The 20,047-nt window shown below is 32.0% G+C and overlaps 1 long non-coding RNA gene and 1 pseudogene across 1 annotated transcript; one reads left to right on the forward strand and one right to left on the reverse strand.

Annotated features, from left to right (window-relative positions):
- Nucleotides 1–2,782: 2,782 nt before the first annotated feature.
- LOC128156416 (neuronal acetylcholine receptor subunit alpha-6-like) lies at nt 2,783–4,089 on the reverse strand (annotated as a pseudogene).
- A 9,769-nt stretch (nt 4,090–13,858) lies between these two features.
- LOC128157051 (uncharacterized) lies at nt 13,859–16,111 on the forward strand. The gene is made up of 6 exons (XR_008239788.1): nt 13,859–14,111; nt 14,343–14,435; nt 14,807–14,939; nt 15,443–15,503; nt 15,694–15,785; nt 16,054–16,111. It is a non-coding gene; the product is annotated as an uncharacterized LOC128157051 (long non-coding RNA).
- Nucleotides 16,112–20,047: the final 3,936 nt, after the last annotated feature.

The following is a 20,047-nucleotide window of genomic DNA, read 5'->3' on the forward strand; positions in this document are numbered from 1 at the left end:
ATAATCCATTTCTTTCTTTAATCCAGAGCGCTTTCTCCTGATCGGCTCTTCAGTGGATTTTAAATTCATGGATTAAATGGATTAAATTTGAAAGAAATGGATTATTGTGTTATCGTCTACTGAAAACCTTTTTCTATATCGTTACCTATACCAAGGACTTATTCGTTTGTGTGTATATATATATATATATATCGGGCTTGGCGTAATGCTAAATGTAATGGTAATGCATTGCAATGCATTACATGTTTTCAAAGTAATGCTAGTAATGAGTAATGCCACAAAATTAGCATTACAAGTAATGGTAATGTAATTCATTACTTCCTAAAATCTAGTGTAATGCTGGCATTACATGGCATTACTTTGCTTTACTATGCATATTTATGCATGTTCAATTTAAAAAATGTAATGAATAAATGAATAGCTGAAATTGAATTTGATTAAATTTATTTTTAAAAAGAAAGAAATAATTCTTGAGATAAAAATGTTTTAATTGTACATGTATTATTAAAAAAGGTTTTTTAAAATTCATTTTTGATTTGTTAATATTACTTAAGATAACAGCACAATTTCATAACATTTTTAGGAGTGTTGTTATTAAGAGTTTTTAATCATTTAAACAATTTACTCATATTAGTTTGCACTTCAATAAGAAATGTGTCAACAACACACTATGCCCCCAGGATAATCTAAACAATCAATTGTTAGAAGAAGTGCTAAACACCCCAATCCCCTTCCCTTCGCTATGTCACAAAAGAATAGGAGACAAACATGCACCTTTAAAAGCAAAATGAATGCACTGTCCATCCATGATGAAAATTAATATCACCTCCAATATTATAACCCATTTGAAAATAATCTTACTTATTTTCTCTCTCTTTCTCTCTCTCTCTCTGTCTGTCTCTCTCTGTCTGTCTCTCTTTCTCTCTCTCTCTCTCTCTCTCTTGTATATTAATTACACTGTACATTAGTTTGGACTGACAGAAAATACAAGATTCATGTATTTAATCTATTATTGCACTTAATTTATTCTTAGATAAAGATCATCAAACAGTATTTTCCAGTCCAAGCTTCTACTGCTCCTGTAAAACATTTATTATACCCCCCGCAAACAAAGTTTGGAGGGTAAATAGGAATCACCTTGTTCGTCCGTCCGTCTGTCTGTCTATCTGTCCGTCTGTCTGTGCAATAGTGTCCGATCCATATCTTTCTTATAGAGAAACATTGGAAGTTCTTACTTCACACAAAGATTGCTTATGACCTAAGGGTGTGTCATGACCTTGACCCAAGGTCATTCGGGCAAGGTCAAGGTCACTGGCAGAAAAAATGCAAAATTCGTGTCTGGTCCATATCTTTCTTATGGAGAAACATTGGAGGTTCTTACTTCACACAAAGATTGCTGATGACCTAAAGATGTGTAATGGCCTTGACCCAAGATCATTTGTGCAAGGTCAAGGTCACTGGCAGAAAAAATGCAAAATTCGTGTCCGGTCCATATCTTTCTTATAGAGAAACATTGACATTGGAAGTTCTTACTTCACACAAAGATTGCTTATGACCTAAGGGTGTGTCATGACCTTGACCCAAGGTCATTCGGGCAAGGTCAGGGTCACTGGCAGAAAAAATGCAAAATTCGTGTCCGGTCCATATCTTTCTTATGGAGAAACTTTGGAGGTTCTTACTTCACACAAAGATTGCTTATGACCTAAGGGTGTGTCATGACCATGACCCAAGGTCATTCGGGCAAGGTCAAGGTCACTGGCAGAAAAAATGCAAAATTCGTGTCCGGTCCATATCTTCCTTATGGTGAAGCATTGAATGTTCTTACTTCACACAAATATTGCTTATGACGTAAGGGTGTGTCATTACCTTGACCCAAGGTCAATTGAGGAAGTTCAAGGTCATTGTTTCGAAAATGCTAAATTTTGTCTGTGTCATTTCTTGTATTATTAGAAATATTAGAAGCTTAAATTTGACACAAAGCTTGCTCTTCTCAGGCCACATAAAATTATTTTTAGATTTTCATCCCTGTCTCTCTGAAAATGGCCTGCCCTGGTTAAATTTTTATTTGGAAAAAAAAATGTGTGGAAAAAAAAATTCGGAAAAAATCGGGTTCAGTGTACCAATAATTCAAAATGTTTAAATATTAAATGGCTGCTTGACATGTGGATTTCGTTTGATTTGAGTTTGATTTGAGTCATCGTTGTTAAAGGAAGGATGCAAATGTCCTCATGCATTAACAGTTAACTTAAAATAAAATGGAATTAAAGGATAGAAATTGGTTTGTTTACTCCTATTAGCATTAACAGTTTAAAAATATAGAGCAGTTGTTATTTATAGAAAATGGTCAGTAAAATAGATTCATCCAATATTTTCTATAATAGCAAAAATACACGCGTTATGATTTTTTTCTTAGCGGGGGGTATCAATTGTGAGCTTGCTCACAGTACCTCTAGTTTAGTATAGCCCGGAAGATGAATGCAGTTAAAAGATGAACCCTTTGAAACTTCGATCATAAAGTGCAACAGCAATCTTTTGTCTTAAAGTGTTAGCTTTACTTTAAAAAAAAAGTAATGGTAATGGTAATGCATTACTTTACTCATGTAATGCATTACTTCAAGAAAATCAAGTAATGGTAATGGTAATTTAATGCCCAAATTCATGAAGTAATGGTAATGTAATGCATTACTTTACAATGTAATTCGCCCCAAGCCTGATATATATATATATATATATATATATATATATATATATATATATATATATATATATATATATATATATATATATATATCGTCATCATCTGTAAACCATACCAATGTAAATGCTAATTTGAATAGCAAATGCGATCAAAGACGATATAAAGCAGACTCGATCGAATGATCTACTGATCTTCCTCCAACACACTTCGTATTTTTCTTTCAAAGAATCATCATTGAGCTCTTCAACTGAATTTTCTTCACTCTTTTTCCTCGGAGGTATTTCTTCTACTTTGGTCAGCTCTTGACATGATATTATTTTCAACCATTTTGGGACAGGTTTGGTTTGTATGAAAAGGTAAGAACTGAGTATAACGGCTAGAGTTTGTATACCCCCGAGAGTAATGTATCCTAGCAATAGGTAACCCAGTATGGAGATGCTGGGCTCGGATGATTCCGGAAGTTTCTCCTGAATAAGAGTCAGAAACACTACGCTCGCCAGTAACATTGTCACGGAAAATCCTATCCTTTCTCCCGACTCGTTCGGAAGTACGAAAACGAATGACTGTAAAACAGCTACAAACGTCATAGGGACTAACAGACTTGCTACGTAGTAAGTAGATCGACGTTTCAGACTACTTCCACCGGTCCATACTCGGCGGTACTGTATGCCGCTGTGTTCTCAATCTCCCACAAGCCATTTTCCTCATAATGAAGCATATCAATTTTAGAATTTGGAAAGGTTATATTTAGCCAATTTCTGTCAAAACTGTATGTGCCGAATCTGATCGAACAAAACTGCTTATCGAAAGGATAATATTTCACGTTGGCGTCACATATAACTTCAAAAGACTGCATAATGATCCAAACTAACGAACCATCAGGATGAAGGAAGGTCTTAACCAAATCACTCCCAAGTCCGTTAGCTTCCTTAAACGGGTTTGAGATTATCATGGTTGGCAACCAAATCTTATTTTGAGGAACCATTGTCTGCAGAATGTTTTGGTGCATCGCTGGGTTCCACGATAATCGTTCGTCTCGCCACGTTATCTGAAACACGCCATTTACAGAGAGTTTACTCGTTGCCTCCACGAATTCTTTGATGGCCTTCAAATAGAATGTCATGGATACGTTGAGTGGAAAGTTTCGGTCATCTCCAGCACGGAGTTCGTTGTTGTAGTTAGTGAATAAAGCTGTGTGGAGTTGGTTCTCGTCGGCAATATTGTATGCACACACAAAATACACCACGTACAAACATAATGCAGTTTTAAAAGAGAAATAAACACTCCCCATCATGCGATTTTGATTGCTTTATTCTTTTTCTCTTCAGCATATGTGCCATGTACGCCTCTCCGCTCTAAAGGTTAGTTGTTAACGAATATTGACCGGTCTGTGCACAGGTTATCACCACTGGTGATCGACAATAATAACTCCTACCCTCAGTAGAGATTATAAATAATACAGGATTGAACTCATAAATATTATGCACTATTAAGGAATCCTTTGTTAAATAATCAAGTGGGATTAAAGCACTATTTAAATATTTTCTGCACGGTTCTTTCATATCATTCTTTATTTTTTTAAGTTTTGCAGCTCATCAAATTATACAAATTAAACATAGTAAAGTACAGAAGTTGGTATTTTACAGGAGACGCTATTACATTGTACATACATAAATATGACAAATTGACATAAGTAAAGGCGAAAAGAATCAAAAGAACAACAATCTAAAGTTAAATACATATATCGTTTCTTAATTCCATACAATAGTAAATGTATTTGCCAAGGTTACACATATCTTTAAAATTTTCGTTATTAAACAATTGCAACAGCTTGAACATCGATAATTTCCTATAAAAATACTTTTTAATATATTTTTGACGGTATTCAATATATCCTGGATACCCTAAATTAAAATGGAATTCATCTTCAACATAATTTTTACATGAAAGGCAGTTCCTTTGGGCTCTGTGTGTTCTATTGTACCTTCCAGTTTCGATAGCTAAACGACGAGAGGACAATCTTAATTTTGATATACACTGTTGAAATTTTACAGGAATTGATTTTGTAAGGTAATATTGAAAATAAAATCCATCCACTAAATATTTATAAAAATGATATTTCTGCGAATTTTCTATTTTACCAAAAATAATTTGTTTAGCCAGGTCTGCGATTCGTTAATTTAAGACTTTTAGAGTAAGTGAATCAATTGTTGGTTTATTCAAAACTTCATTGAACCCAATAACATTTAAAATTTTCTTTACATCAGAAATCCAGTTTTTATGTCAATGTCAATGAACATTTCATCGTAACACTTTTGGATAATACAATTATAACTAAATATTTACATTTTCCAGTGTCATTGCCTGTGATAACACTACGTATCGATTTTGTACTATATAACCCATAACTACAAATTGGGGCGCCAGCAGGGTTTTCTTAGTTATATTTAAACAGTTAATCGTACAATGGCTTAAAATTATATAAATATAAGTAATAAGGAATCATTCTTTGAATATTATGAGATGATAATTCCAGTCGGGACGTGATCAAATCTTTCATAAAGCCCTTCGGGCTTTATTGGATTTGATCACGCCCCGACCGAATTTATCACCTCATAATACTCAAAGAATGATTCCTTATTCCTTATATAACACATCCTTTTTGTGATAAGAGGTAATCTACCTAGCAGCATTAAATGAAGACCTTTTTACACCCAGGGTTTGCTTACAAAAATCAAGGTGCAGTTTTTCAAGTTCAAGTTCAGTATTTTCGCTCAAACCAAATAATTTGGTACAAGAGGAACACATATATAATACACACAAATACAAATCGTCAGAGGTACATACAAATAGGTACATTTTCATACAGGGAAAATATAAATAAAAGAGGACAGACTATAGAATCACTACTTATGTAAGATTTTGGTATAAAGGATCATAATAGGAAAACAACTAAGAGGAGCCGACAGCATCATAAATATTTGAAATAAATACACATAATTTTCTAAGCGATTTACAATTGCAATTAGTCATGGGTTCAGAAAACTTATTTCAACATTGTTTATGAGAGCCCCAAATTTCTGAAGCATAATTAGTAATGCCACCAATATAACAATCAAAAAGCGATAATAATGTTTCATGATTAAGTATCATGCCTCTAATATTTTTCCTAAGCGCAAACATTGCCTTTCTACCCTGGTCAGACAATTGCTTTTCAGCTTTTGTAAATTTAGTATTGTACTGGAATATTATTCCCAAATAAGTAAATTGTTCCACAATTTCTAAAACGTCATTGCCAATAAACCATTTTTCGTTAATTTGATTTTCCGTTATTTCTAAAAACTACAATTTTTGATTTTTCACCATTAATACAAAAGTTCCAAGTTTTGCAGTAGTGTGACAATTCACTTAAACGTAGTTGTAGACCTTCAACAGATTCAGAGAAAAGTACCATGTCATCTGCATACACTAGTAGAAACAAAGAAAGTGAGCGCACAAGATTGTAAGTTTGCAGGAATCCTCGACACGAATCAATTGGGATTTAAATGTCTATAACCTCGAAAGGCTATGTACAGGTTTCAACAAAAATATATTATGTTGAGAGTCAAAGTAAATGGCTATTCCGGTTATTAAAAAACTCACAAGCTTTCAAAAAATGGCAATGAGAGGTAAACCGATAACTAGTTGGAAATGTTAATGCAAACATATTTTAATGAAGTTATATTGTGTATATCCTTAAAAAGCTAGTAATAAGAAAAGAAAATAGTGTTCATTCAGCAGATCTAGAAATCAATAACAACAAATTAAAATATACCGGCATATTATAATTCAACACCATGTTATAATAAAAAACATTTAAAACAAAAAAGTTTAATTTTTTTTAAAAAGACCACCAGTTGGATTTGAACCCAAAACACTGAATGTTTGTATTCACTAATCCAGTACGAAACCACTGAGCCATGCGAGACTTGTCAATATGCTCTATAAAGTACTGTTTGAAACAACATTGTCATATCAATGGACTTTGTTTTTTATCCTTCAAAAAATAATTTGAAAAAGTACATAATTAGTCATCTCTGGGTCATCTCTCCAGCTTTTTTTAAAAAGCGACATTTTTAATGTTGAAATATGATATCTTTACACGTTTCAAATTTGTGGAGAGAAGACCCAGAGACAACAAAATCATTTAAAAACAGTTGTAAATAAGAAGGATTTTGCACGAATTGCATCGTGTTGCTATATTTAGACCCATATTATGATAAAACCCCTTGCATTTCAAATATTTTTCCACCCATTCCACATCCAACAGAAACCAAATAACGGTTATAATTCGCAAAATATTCAAAATTAATTGATGAAATTTTCACTCTTCTTGTGCGCCTAGATTCCTGCCGAATGTACATCTTAAGCGCCCACTTTCTTTAATGATAATGATAATTTAGTATTGTACTGGAATATTATTCCCAAATAAGTAAATTGTTCCACAATTTCTAAATGGCCATTGCCAATAAACCATTATTCGTTACATTTGATTTTGCCCTTATTTCTAAAAACTACAATTTTTGATTCTTCACCATTTATACACAAGTTCCAAGTTTTGCAGTATTGTGACAATTCACTTAAAAGTAGTTGTAGACCTTCAACAGATTCAGAGAAAAGTACCATGTCATATGCATACATTATTAGAAACAAATTTAATGATAATAATTTGTGCGGTATGCATCCAGAGTTTTAAAAAATCATTTCAATATCATTTATATATAGATTAAACAAAATTGGAGATAGCACTTCACCCTGCATAAGACCGATATTGTTACAAAAATAATCGCTTAAGCGCCCATTCACGACAACACAAGATTTAACATCATTATATAAAGCTTTAATAACATTTAACAGTTTACCCTGGATGCCCTGGATAACTTTAACCATAATTTATATCTATCAATTGAGTCAAAAGCTTTCTTGAAGTCGATAAATGCACAATACAATCGTTTCCGTTTGCACAAAGTATTTTTTATAATAGAATGGAAAACAAATATTGCATCTCATCTCGTGTAACACAATTAGGTTTGAATCCAAACTGGGCATCCGTAATTACATCTGTTATTTAATATAGATGTAAACAATTAAGCCATATTGCTAACCAGACTTATACCTCTATAATTGTCTGGGTTCGTACAAATACCCTTTTTATAAACAGGTACAAAGATGGAAGAAGACCAACTTTTAGGGGGGAAATCCAGTATCTAATATACAATTGAATAGATTGTATAACAAAGGCAACAGGTGCTCCTGAAAATTGATCAAATATTCGTTCAGAATACCATCTTCCCCATGGGATTTTCCCCGCTTCAAATTACTAATAGCTTTTCTTATTTCATCTACGCCGATTTCGTGTACCACAATTAGGTTTGAATCCAAACTGGGCATCCGTAATTACATCAGTTATTTAATATAGATGTAAACAATTTAGCCATATTGCTAACCAGACTTATACCTCTATAATTGTCTGGGTTCGTACAATCACCCTTTTTATAAACAGGTACAAAGATGGAAGAAGACCAACTTTTAGGGGAAAAATCCAGTATCTAATATACAATTGAATAGATTGTATAACAAAGGCAACAGGTGCTCCTGAAAATTAATCAAATATTCGTTCAGAATACCATCTTCCCCATGGGATTTTCCCCGCTTCAACTTACTAATAGCTTTTCTAATTTCATCTACGTCGATTTCCTTATCTAGTTCATAAAAACACACTCATTAGTCGCTTGTTCACAATTGGTATCAGAATGTCCATCTACATGGGTGATTTTTTTTGAAATGATCAAAAAAAAATTTGATAGGAACATTTCTCACTGATTTTGGCTTTTTTCTGAATCTGGCAAAAAATTGTCTGGGGTTGTTTTTCTTCAAAATGTTTAACCTGTTACCTTCAATTTGTTTATTCGACCTCTTTAGCTTTGCTTCTAGTTTCTTGTATGTACGTTTCTAACTGACGAAATTCAAGTGGTTTTGATCCTTTGAATGAACGTAACGCTGTAATATATTCTCTATATAAAGACTTCAGGTTTTCATTAAACCAGGGTTTATCGTTCATAAACAGATAAGTAGAATACCTTGGCCTTGAATTAGCTGGTTTGGACTTATTACTATTTTTAGAACTTACATTAAAAAAATTGCCAATATCTTTACTCAACATGCCTGTAATATTTAACATACATTCATCTTAGTCACTTTGGAAAGTAACGTTTTCGAAATCCACAAAGTCACATGTGCCCTCTATAGAGTTAAAAAAAATTGTTACATGATCAGCATAAGAAGAATTCCATTTGAAAACATTTCGGGTCTTATAGTAGCTAGACGTATCACAAGGCTCTAGATGTGTAGTACATTTCAATTCAATATGTAGCGGTGCATGGTCTGAGAAAGTGGTTAAATTGCAGACAATGAATTTACTAATAAATTACTATCATATGTAGTTAATAGTTCAAATGAAATTCATTCCTAATTAGAACTAATGGATATTGAACGTGATTCATATTTGAAATCACAAATAATCGGAATTAAGTACACATCAGCGCATGATCTTCACTTTTAACAATTCAACATTAGAGAACGATAGACGAAAAGACATACCCACAAAATGATTCAGGTGGAAAAAGAGGGGTTAAAGTCCATTACAGAGACTGGGGTTCATCCTAACATAAATTGTTTTTAGTTAAATTGCTAGTTTTATGTGTATCAGAGGATATTTTAATGTATACGGATGAGAATTTGAAGGCTAGGACACTTTGCTTCGCTCACTGTTTCAGTATTAACTGCATGCTCTCAGCTGATAATTTAATTTAAACATATTTAATTGAGTAATCAAATGGATAAGGCAACACGCAAAGCCTATTTAAACCCTCTCCAAATTATTTTAATTTTTTTTAATTTAAACATCTTTCTGAAATCTTTCATCAAGATTAAGGTGAACTGCATTATCTAAGTTTTATTCAATGGATCATAAAATGATATGTACATGTATCCATTCTGATTTATACCTGACTAACTTTGTTTTGCAAATCTGCTCCGGAATTCATATTGGCAACCCAAACAATTTTTAATTAAAATAAATTTAAAAAATTAACAATTCATATACTAGTAAAATGTTAAATCATATTTTAAAAGAGATATTCCATAAATCTATCAATATTAAGGTACGTGTGTGAAGTAACCTTGATTGTTTTTAACCTCTGCATGAGATGATGAGAAAAAAATATGGAATGGCTGGATCGATATGTTAAATAAGAGGCCTTAATGTATGGAGGGTAATCGTGTTCAAAAATCCAGACATGTAAACTTGTAAATCCGAATATGCAATTGTGTAGGTGTGTGAGCCTGAATATGAATATGTGTAATTATGATCGTGTAATCTATAAAAATCGGGCATAAACACATAAGGTTTGACTCGGTTCCTTCGCATGATGCATATCTTGCAGCTTTATTGTTTTCATTAGTTACATGTATATATAATTAAACCTTCAACTTTGCACACTTTCAAGTCGTAGTTTCTGCATTTGTACATGTATCTTCAGGATCGGCAATAGCACATCTGACATGATTTAAGTTGACAAATGTAAATCTACACGTTTGTCGAATTTTGACATGACCTTATATGGCAACTGCCTTGCTGCGGGAAAAGGCATGCCGTAATCGCCGGATTGGACAAAAATAAACACAATACTCAGCTAAACTGTTGCAATCAGCTTTTAATGAACGACTCCTTTTCTATCGAAAAATTATTGAGATATGATTAAAACTGGACCAAACAGGAAGAGGTTCATGTACTAGTATATGAAAATCGTTGCCGATGTGACGAATGCGCTAATTCCTGTAATAAAATTCTCGTGGTATGATACGAGAAGGGTTAAAAAGAAATGCCTAATATCTTATTTCTCTTAAATAATTTGACATGTAATTTGAACTGGAATATAAGTTATTATTACCTAATCAAAGGGATTTTGTTGTTTTATTACAAATTAAATATTTGCGTCTATTTAGAACTGCCAGTCAATAGACTGCGATCTATTGGACCGCCGGTCAATAGACTGCGATCTATTGGACCGGCAACGTATTTCAGAACGCGGATATGTTAATGTTACATCCTTTCGATAGTTCTCGGGGAATGTGTATTCCTTTACATACACGCTGTTATTAGTACTTGGTGAAACCAAATTCAATGTTATCAAAATGGAGTATCAAATAATCAGCAGTTTAAAAGATTTATATAAGGTAAACGACTATTTAAAATCTAATTCCTTGAAGACTGTCCCTTCTTTGTTTAAACTAATATTAAATTGAGATGTTGTAATGCATGCAACAGATTTTGTGCATGTAAAAGATAAAAAAAATCTGAGTATATTGCATAATGGTACGAAAACCATCTGCAATATGCAAATTATAAACCCCGAAAACTAAAAAAGGAATTAGGTAATAAAACAATTATTTAATGCTTGAACAGTCAATAGACCAGAATTTTTTCCCTTGGTGCAGGGAACAGCTCAGTATGATCTATTGCCCTCGGCCGTTGGCCTCGGGCAATAGATCATACTGAGCTGTTCCCTGCACCTCGGGAAAAATATTCTGGTCTATTGACTGCTCAAGCATTAAATAATTGTATATTGTTATATTCAGTAGTATATTCTCACTATATAACTCTATATAGACGAATAGTCAATAATTGTAATATCAGCTCGTCCGAAAAATATTGACCGGTCAATATTTTTTAGATATTGACCGGCTAGGAATAATATCTAGAGAACATTCCCTCTATTTCAAATAATCGCCTCTGATTTGTTGATTCGTAAACGGTGACGTAAATAATTCTTCGCGACTCCAAAACAAGGTGACGTCATAATAGACAGTCAGTCAAGGCAAGTAAACAACGAACGCGCAATGCAACGGTTTGCTATCATAACGGATATAAGGATTTGCGAATTACTGTGAAGTAAAATCAGGTAGAACACCTGTCTGATAATTCTTACGGTCGGCGGAATATCACAAGTGACCGTTTGATGCTGAGGATATTTTGGAAATGAACTTTGCACAAAATTGAATTCGTGAATTCTTTGTTGAGCTGAGAAAATTACGGCGATCTGTTTTCAATTAATTTCTTAAATTTTGGTTTGTTTCTTCATATAACAAAACAAATGTTGACTGTGTTTTCGGGCAACATTGATTATATTAGCCCCCTTGGGACGAAAATATTGCCCTCCGCTTCGCGTCGGGCAATATTTCGTCCCTCGGGGGCTAATATAATCAATGTTGCCCTCAACCCCAGTCAATATTTGTATAATGCGTACTCTTTTCTAGAAATGAGACGGATCAAGAAATTTCCTAAGGAGGTAAATATATTTTGAGCGGCATGGGGTTCGGGGACCGCCGTGAGGTCCTATGTAGCTCCATTGCTTCTGAATTCTAAGAATTTTGAGAGAGAATTTTTAACCGGGTTTTCCAAATATTGAAATAGTGAAAATGGCGGGCGGGTGAGTGGCTGCCAAAAAGGTACCCTTATTGTACCAATAACTCTTCGTACAGTTTTCAATATATAATAGGAACTAGGAAGTTGGGTTTTTTTCAGATTTATTATACATATATCAGAGGTATGCAAATTGCTACTTTTTTTAAAAAATATCAAAATGATTATGGTGTGCAAATGAAAGATTTTTTTTTTTTTTTCTATTGTCAAATTTTCCTAGACAAACCTCTAAATATTTAATTGAATCTTACCTTTATAGACAATCATTATTGTATAAAAAACGCAATGCGTAATATGTGTATATTTATGTTATAATTGTATTTGCAGTGACATATAGGCCCAATGGGCCGGGTGTTTCATTATGTATTTTGTATAACATTTTGTAATTGTTATAACACATGTCACTATGATAAATTATTTACTTACTTACTTACTTACTATAATAATAAAACAATCTAAAACTGTTATAAATGAAACGAATAATTAATTAAAGCACTAACTTTTGTTCTAAATTGAAAGGTTTTAAAGATAAAGGAAGGGTATACTAGTATGTTTATGTTTTTGTAATTATGTTTTTTCTTCGGAAATTTGATTTCTGAAAGTAAGGAACAGGGTGGGTCAAATGAATTTCATCGTATATGAACTTGAAGAGTTTTAATTATAAAATATTTTAAAATATATACTGTATTAATGATAATTTTACAAAATTAAGTAGTTGCTTTATGGTAAACAGATATTCGATTTGAGGCTAAAGGTAAGGTTTGTCAATCATTCTTATTCATTTATTTGTATTGTAAAATTATACAAATATTGCTGGTAGCAACCTAGTCATTTTACAACACGTCAAGTAGCTTGTGTTCTTCGGGAAAATTCGGGTTCAAAACAAGAAACATGTATTGTCAACGATCGATGCTTATCCAATCTACTTAGGTGAAATTGATGAAAGTTTTTAGATGAACTATAAAGGCAAATACGGTGATTTAATGTATATAATACACATAAAGGTATATACTACATCTGCTATATGTAGGTAAACGGTAGGTCTGTCGGTAAACGTTTTCCACAAAGCTACAATTAAGCAGTTGTAGCTGAAAAAAAGCAGATTTATAGACAGAACAATGCTTGAAAATTAAGCGAACATTAAATATATGTTTATCAAATGTATTTTTATTTAGATCAGACACATTTCAATCTTGAAAAGTGAAAGTAGAATAAACTAGAGTAAAGCTCGTTGCAAAGTAACGAGTAGCATAAAACTTAAAAGCAGCAAGTCGAAAGTTTTATATAATTTTGTTGTTGTTGTTGATATATCAAAACTGAAAATTAAATTGATTGTTTAAAATGTTATTTATTATGCAACAACTTGCTAAAATGTTCAGTCGGTTACTTAAGTGAGTATGCTAATCAACACACTTTATTTTTAGACAGGTCACAGAAGACATAAATAAACTAACGCAGTGGATAGCAGGGATATGTCTCTTTGAACTGTTTATGCAGTTGTAAGTATTATAAGTAAAATTCAGTTTTTTATCTTCAAAACTGATTCTTGACTTTCTTTTGAAAGTATTCATGATTTAAATTTTGTAAAAGAAAATCAATGAAATTTTCATATTAATTCTAAATGTCATGTTTTAAGTGTTTTTTATTATTATTAAACATGCAATAATATACCTGCAATGTACTATGATATGCAACTTATTTTGATATATACAACTATTGTGTGTAAATTCTTTTCTTTTTTGTAGAAAATGGCTATAGTACAAAGGCTACCAATATTGGTCGGTCAGGAACTCCGAAGACATAGGGTAATGAATTTTTCAAGATCCAGACATTCTTCTTGATTTCATAGACAGTTCTACACTGCAGCTGGTATAAAAGTGACAAATCATGGTAATTAAATCTAAATACGTAGAGTTCTGACTGTATTGTTAATATTAAGAATTTCTGTATAGTGTACTGTAATTTTTAAGAGTTGAAAATCTAACTTTTACAAATATTTCAGGTTTAATTATAAAAATATTATCATAATATGTCTGTTTTTCTCCTCAAAATTAAATATTTATTTTATGCTGATTTAAAAACCTCTGATGATTGTATTAAGTTGGTATAACTATGTTTTAGAAAGAACCCAGTCCACACATGAATTGCTAAGGTCAATGCACTGAAAAGAAGGAAGTTGAAGTTAGATCGACATAGAGATGGCTAGTTTTTTTGGTTAGTTTGTCAGTTCTGTTGCAAAAATATGTGCATGCAGTATCAGAATTCTGTTAAAGCTGCTTGGTATCCACTGATGGCTGCATGTTTGTATTATTAGTTACTTAATTATCTCAGACTTCTTAAAGTTGCTGTTAGTTTTTAGCAATCAAAAGCACTTGTAACAATTAATTATTATATAACATGTACATGTACTTGCAAAACAGCAATATAATTCTGAAAATCTGGATATTTCAGTTTTTATAGTTTTAATAATGGTAATTCTAGGATGTACAACAATGACTTTTCTTACATGTGTATACAGTGACTGATTTAAACAAATATTTGTTTTTTAGTTTTAATATTGAAAGTCTGATGTTTATTTTTCTTAGCTGTTCCGCTCTACAATGGACTAATTTGAGACCCTCTCCCCCTGGATGGCTGTGCAATTATTTGTACAGGCAATTCACTCCACCAGGAAAGAGTCCTGTGGACATGAGAAGGAAGTAGATGACAGTAGCACTTGTAAGTCTGACTTTGTAATATCATGTGTATGATATACTTATATATTGATAAAAATCAACAATACTATTAAGGCATCTTTAAAGTGTCAGATCTAATGTATATACCATGGAATCATTAAAATTCGTGGTGGCTCAATTTTCGAGGAATTCGTGGGTAGCCCTCTCCCACTAATTTAAATCCTCAACGAAAACAATTTTAGAAACAGTTATCTTTGTTACTGAAACAGTAGGCTACGCATCCACGAAATTACATCCCCACAAAGAGCAAAAAAGTCATAATCCACAAAAATTGGCCCCCACGAATTTAAATGATTCCACAGTATACTACATGTATTGGCTAACAACTCAAACAATTGAACTTAACATGCAACCAGTCCCTTCTTTGGACATAATTATGTACAAATAAAGTGCATCATGTACATGTGTATAAATATATATAACTATTTATTGAATGATACTTTATAAAAGAATTTTGATTATTTTTTCTTCATTTCTTTAATTCAGAGGTTATTCTTAACTACGAAAAAGTTTACCGAATGATAGAAGTTCTGGCCAGAGTTTAAAGGTGAGAATTATAATTATATTATATACACGATTGTATAGTAATAACTACATGTTTGTAAGTTCTGTTAGAGAAATACATATATTTAAATTGAAATGAAAATTTGATTCTCACATGACAATTTAATTTATATCTTCAATCTATGAAATATACCATGACTATATATTAACTTGAGATTTTTTTCTGTCACCAGAGTTCTATGTATCAATAAAAAAAGACAACAGACGAAACATCTGGGAGCTTCTGCAGGAAAAAGAAGAAAGAAGAATTAAAGGTTACCAAGCGGTAAGTTAAAAAATTGTTGTGATTTCACTCTTTTACAATATTAATACATATTCTGACCTAGATTACCAGGTACTTATCTAATATATTTCTGTATGAATTTTAGTATTGAATCTATATAATGTAATATCATTGGATAGTGTAACAAGTGTACATGTATACTGTAAAACAGAGACATAGCAAACAATAACTAATGGTGTAGAACATTAAAAATGAAATAGAAACAATACATAATTATGAATGATTGTGTCATTTTTCTTTTTTTTTACAGGAACAAGGAAGAGAGAAATGAATTGTTACATGGCAATGAAGAATAAACTCCTGAGAACAAATTAATGAAGTTTTTGTTATTATTTTTTATATGCCTGGTGTGCATCTGCAATAATATACTGATGAATTGAATTGAATTGAACATATTTTATTGAATAAATCAAAAGGATAAGACACAAGTTCTAAAACTTAGATAGTCCTCTCCTAGTAATGAAATTTTATAAATATTGCCATACATTGAATATATTGAAATATTGAATATATTGAATACACATAAATATACATGAATAAACAATCTACTGCATATATAATATCACCTTATAAATTCAAACATTTTTTGAAAAACGACCACATTCACTCAAAAAAATTTATACTGATGATCTATACATTGATATCAAGGAATAGTTTGCAATATGAAGCACACTGTACGTAATATATTTTAAATGAAAGCTTAAGTAAAGATGTACCTTTATTATTGACAATTGCTAACAAAAAATTATATATAAATTTCATATATAAAATGCAACACATTTATTACACATATAGAATATGTGTTTTACACATATAAAATATGCTATGTTTAATTTCACACATGTTTGACACATATTAAACACATGTTAAACATGTGTGGAATTAAACACTTTATATATGTGTGCTCTTTTTATGTGTTTTACACGTGTAAAATATATGTTAAACACATGTTGCACACATGTGGACATTTTTCCTGTGTATGAAATAGAGACACAGGATAACATGCGTAACAAAAAACAATTTATGAAATAATGTTGCGGTTTTTAAAAGCTAAATATAGATATATCCCCAGATTACACAAATCTTTATAATTTTGGACACTTACTTTAATTAATATATAACAGATGATTTTTCCCAGCTAATTTCTTAATATATTTTATTCGTATTTCTTTTTACGGAGGACACTTTAAGACAAAAGATTGCTGTTGCACTTAATGATCGAAGATTTAAAGGGTTCATCTTTTAAATGCATCCACCTTCCGGTCTATACTAAATTAAATGTTTTGCAGGAGCAGTCAATGCTTGGACTGGAAAATACTGTTTGACGATCTTTATCTTAGGATATATTAAGTGCAATGATAAATTAAATACATAAATCTTGTATTTTCTATCAGTCCAAACTAATGTACAGTGTAATTAATATACAAGAGAGAGAGAGAGAGAGAGAGACAGAGAGAGACAGAGAGAGACAGGGAGAGAAAATAAGTAAGATTATTTTCAAATACGTTATAATATGGGAAGTGATATTGATTTTCATCATGGATGGACAGTGCATTCATTTTGCTTTTAAAGGTGCATGTCTGTCTCCTATTCTATGGGGACATAGCGAAGGGAAGGGGATTGGGGTGTTTAGCACTTCTTCTAACAATAGATTGTTTTGATACTTAGATTATCCGGGGGGCTTAGTGTGTTGTTGACACATTTCTTATTGAAGTGCAAACTAATTGGAGTAAATTGTTTAAATGATTATATAAAAACTCTTAATAACAACACTCTTAAAAATGTTGCGAAATTGTGCTGTTATCTTTAATAATATAAACAATTTAAAAATGAATTTTAAAAACCTTAAGCTTAGCTTTTTTAATAAAACATGTACAATTAAAACATTTTTTTCTCAATTAGAATTATTTCTTTCTTCTTTAAAAATAAATTTAATCAAATTCAATTTCAATTATTCATTTATTCATCACATTTGTTAAAGTGAACATGCATAAATATGCATAGTAATGCAAAGTAATGCCATGTAATGCCAGCATTACACTAGATTTTGGAAAGTAATGCATTACATTAGCATTACTTGTAATGCTAAAATTGAGGCATTACACATTACTAGCATTACTTTGAAAACATGTAATGCATTGCAATGCATTACCATTACATTTAGCATTACCCCAAGCCTGGTATATCTATATAAATGTATATTCAAACAAAGCCATTATATGTAATTTTTCCAGTTCTAAGAAGATATCTGAAGGCGATCGAAATCTTCACTCACATCTTTTATACAGTCACTTAATAAAATATACATCTATCTCATAATTTATTTTCCCGAAAAATAATACTTTCTAAGAAATGTTGTTATTCAGAGATAATATGATTATAGGCCTACATAATATATTTTTTTGTTTTCCCTCGGACTGAAATGTCACATTTTCATTGGATTAAACATGGCACGTGATTGCCTCATATATCTCTATGTAGGTTCTTTGAGGATTAATATTATACAAATATTGACTGGGTTTGAGGGCAACATTGATTATATTAGCCCCCGAGGGACGAAATATTGCCCGACGCGAAGCGGAGGGCAATATTATCGTCCCAAGGGGGCTAATATAATCAATGTTGCCCGAAAACACAGTCAACATTTGTTTTGTTATATGAAGAAACAAACCAAAATTAAGAAAGTAATTGAAAACAGATCGCCGTTATTTTCTCGGCTCAACAAAGAATTCACGAATTCAATTCTGTGCAAAGTTCATTTCCAAAATATACTCAACATCAAATGGTCACTGGTGATATTCCGCCGACCGAAAGAATTAATATACAGATGTTTTACCTGATTTTACTTCACAGTAATTCGCAAATCCTTATATTCGTTATGATAGCAAACCGCCGCATTGCGCGTCCGTTGTTTACTTGCCTTGACTGACTGTCTATTATGACGTCACCTTGTTTTGGAGTCGCGAAGAGTTATTTACGTCATCGTTTACGAATCAACTAATCAGAGGCAATTATTTCAAATAGAGGGAATGTTCTCTAGATATTATTCCTAGCCGGTCAATATCAAAAAAAATATTGACCGGTCAATATTTTTTGGACGAGCTAATATTACAATTATTGACTTTTCGTCTATATAGAGTTATATAGTGAGAATATACTACTGAATATAACAATAGGCAATATGGCCGTCATTGGCCGCCGCCGCACCTACTCATCTCGATATTTCATATTATTTAACACAGAAATCGTGTTCAGTAAGTCATTAAAATATTTAGAGTAGTGGCCCTTTGAAATTATTTTTAAATTAGAGTAGTTGCCCTTTGAATATTGACGTCACATTGTTGTGTCTGGAGCAGAACGAAATGGCAGCGTCTAGGCCTAAATTTGCTCAAATCTCTGCAGAGGTTTAAAATTAAATAGCAACAAAACATTGTAAGTAATATGGGTGAAGCGAAGATTTTTAAAGCGCATTTGAAAGGTGGTATTGATAATTTTGAAGAGTTTAAATGAGTTTAATTGGACGAGATATAAGGCATCTTGTATAGGCTTTGCGTAGATCACCGCTATTTGTGAATGAATATGTCGCTTGATAGTCCTCGGGAAAACAAAACACTTATTAGGTTAGTTACTGACTCACTACGGAAATATATTGGGTTGATCAATCTCATAGACGGCTCGGCTTCGCCTCGCCATCTATGAGATTGATCAACCCAATATATTTCCGTAGTGAGTCAGTAACTAACCTAATAAGTAATATTATTATACCCGTCCCTATTTCGGCGATTACGGCATGCCTTTACCTGCAGCTAGCCTTTTTCTATCGTGACGTCACTGTTTCCATATATGGTCGTGTCAAAATTCGACATTTGTCGATTTGTAACATTTTAACCGTGAATTTCAGAAGACGGAAGTACAATTGCAGAGACTACATATGGAAAGTGTGTATTATAGTGGCAGGTTACATGTAAATAACAAACACCTTTTTACAACTGCAATTAAGCATCTGTAAAAAAAATTTGATTGAGGGCCTGCGGGATCAACTCTAAAGTGTTTATCTCTGAGTTTAATAGGTTATGCGATCAAAATTTTAATAATTCATACTCACGCTAACAGTTGAACAGTTTATTTTATCTCTTTGGTTGTAATTTACAACATAGAGAATATTACAAACATATACACAATATATACTTTATGCGAGAGTAGAGAAAAATTAAATAAATAAACAATTATGATGGTTCTCTACA

The sequence above is a fragment of the Crassostrea angulata genome, chromosome 7 (assembly GCF_025612915.1).
Source record: "Crassostrea angulata isolate pt1a10 chromosome 7, ASM2561291v2, whole genome shotgun sequence".
Taxonomy (NCBI): Eukaryota; Metazoa; Mollusca; class Bivalvia; order Ostreida; family Ostreidae; genus Magallana; species Magallana angulata.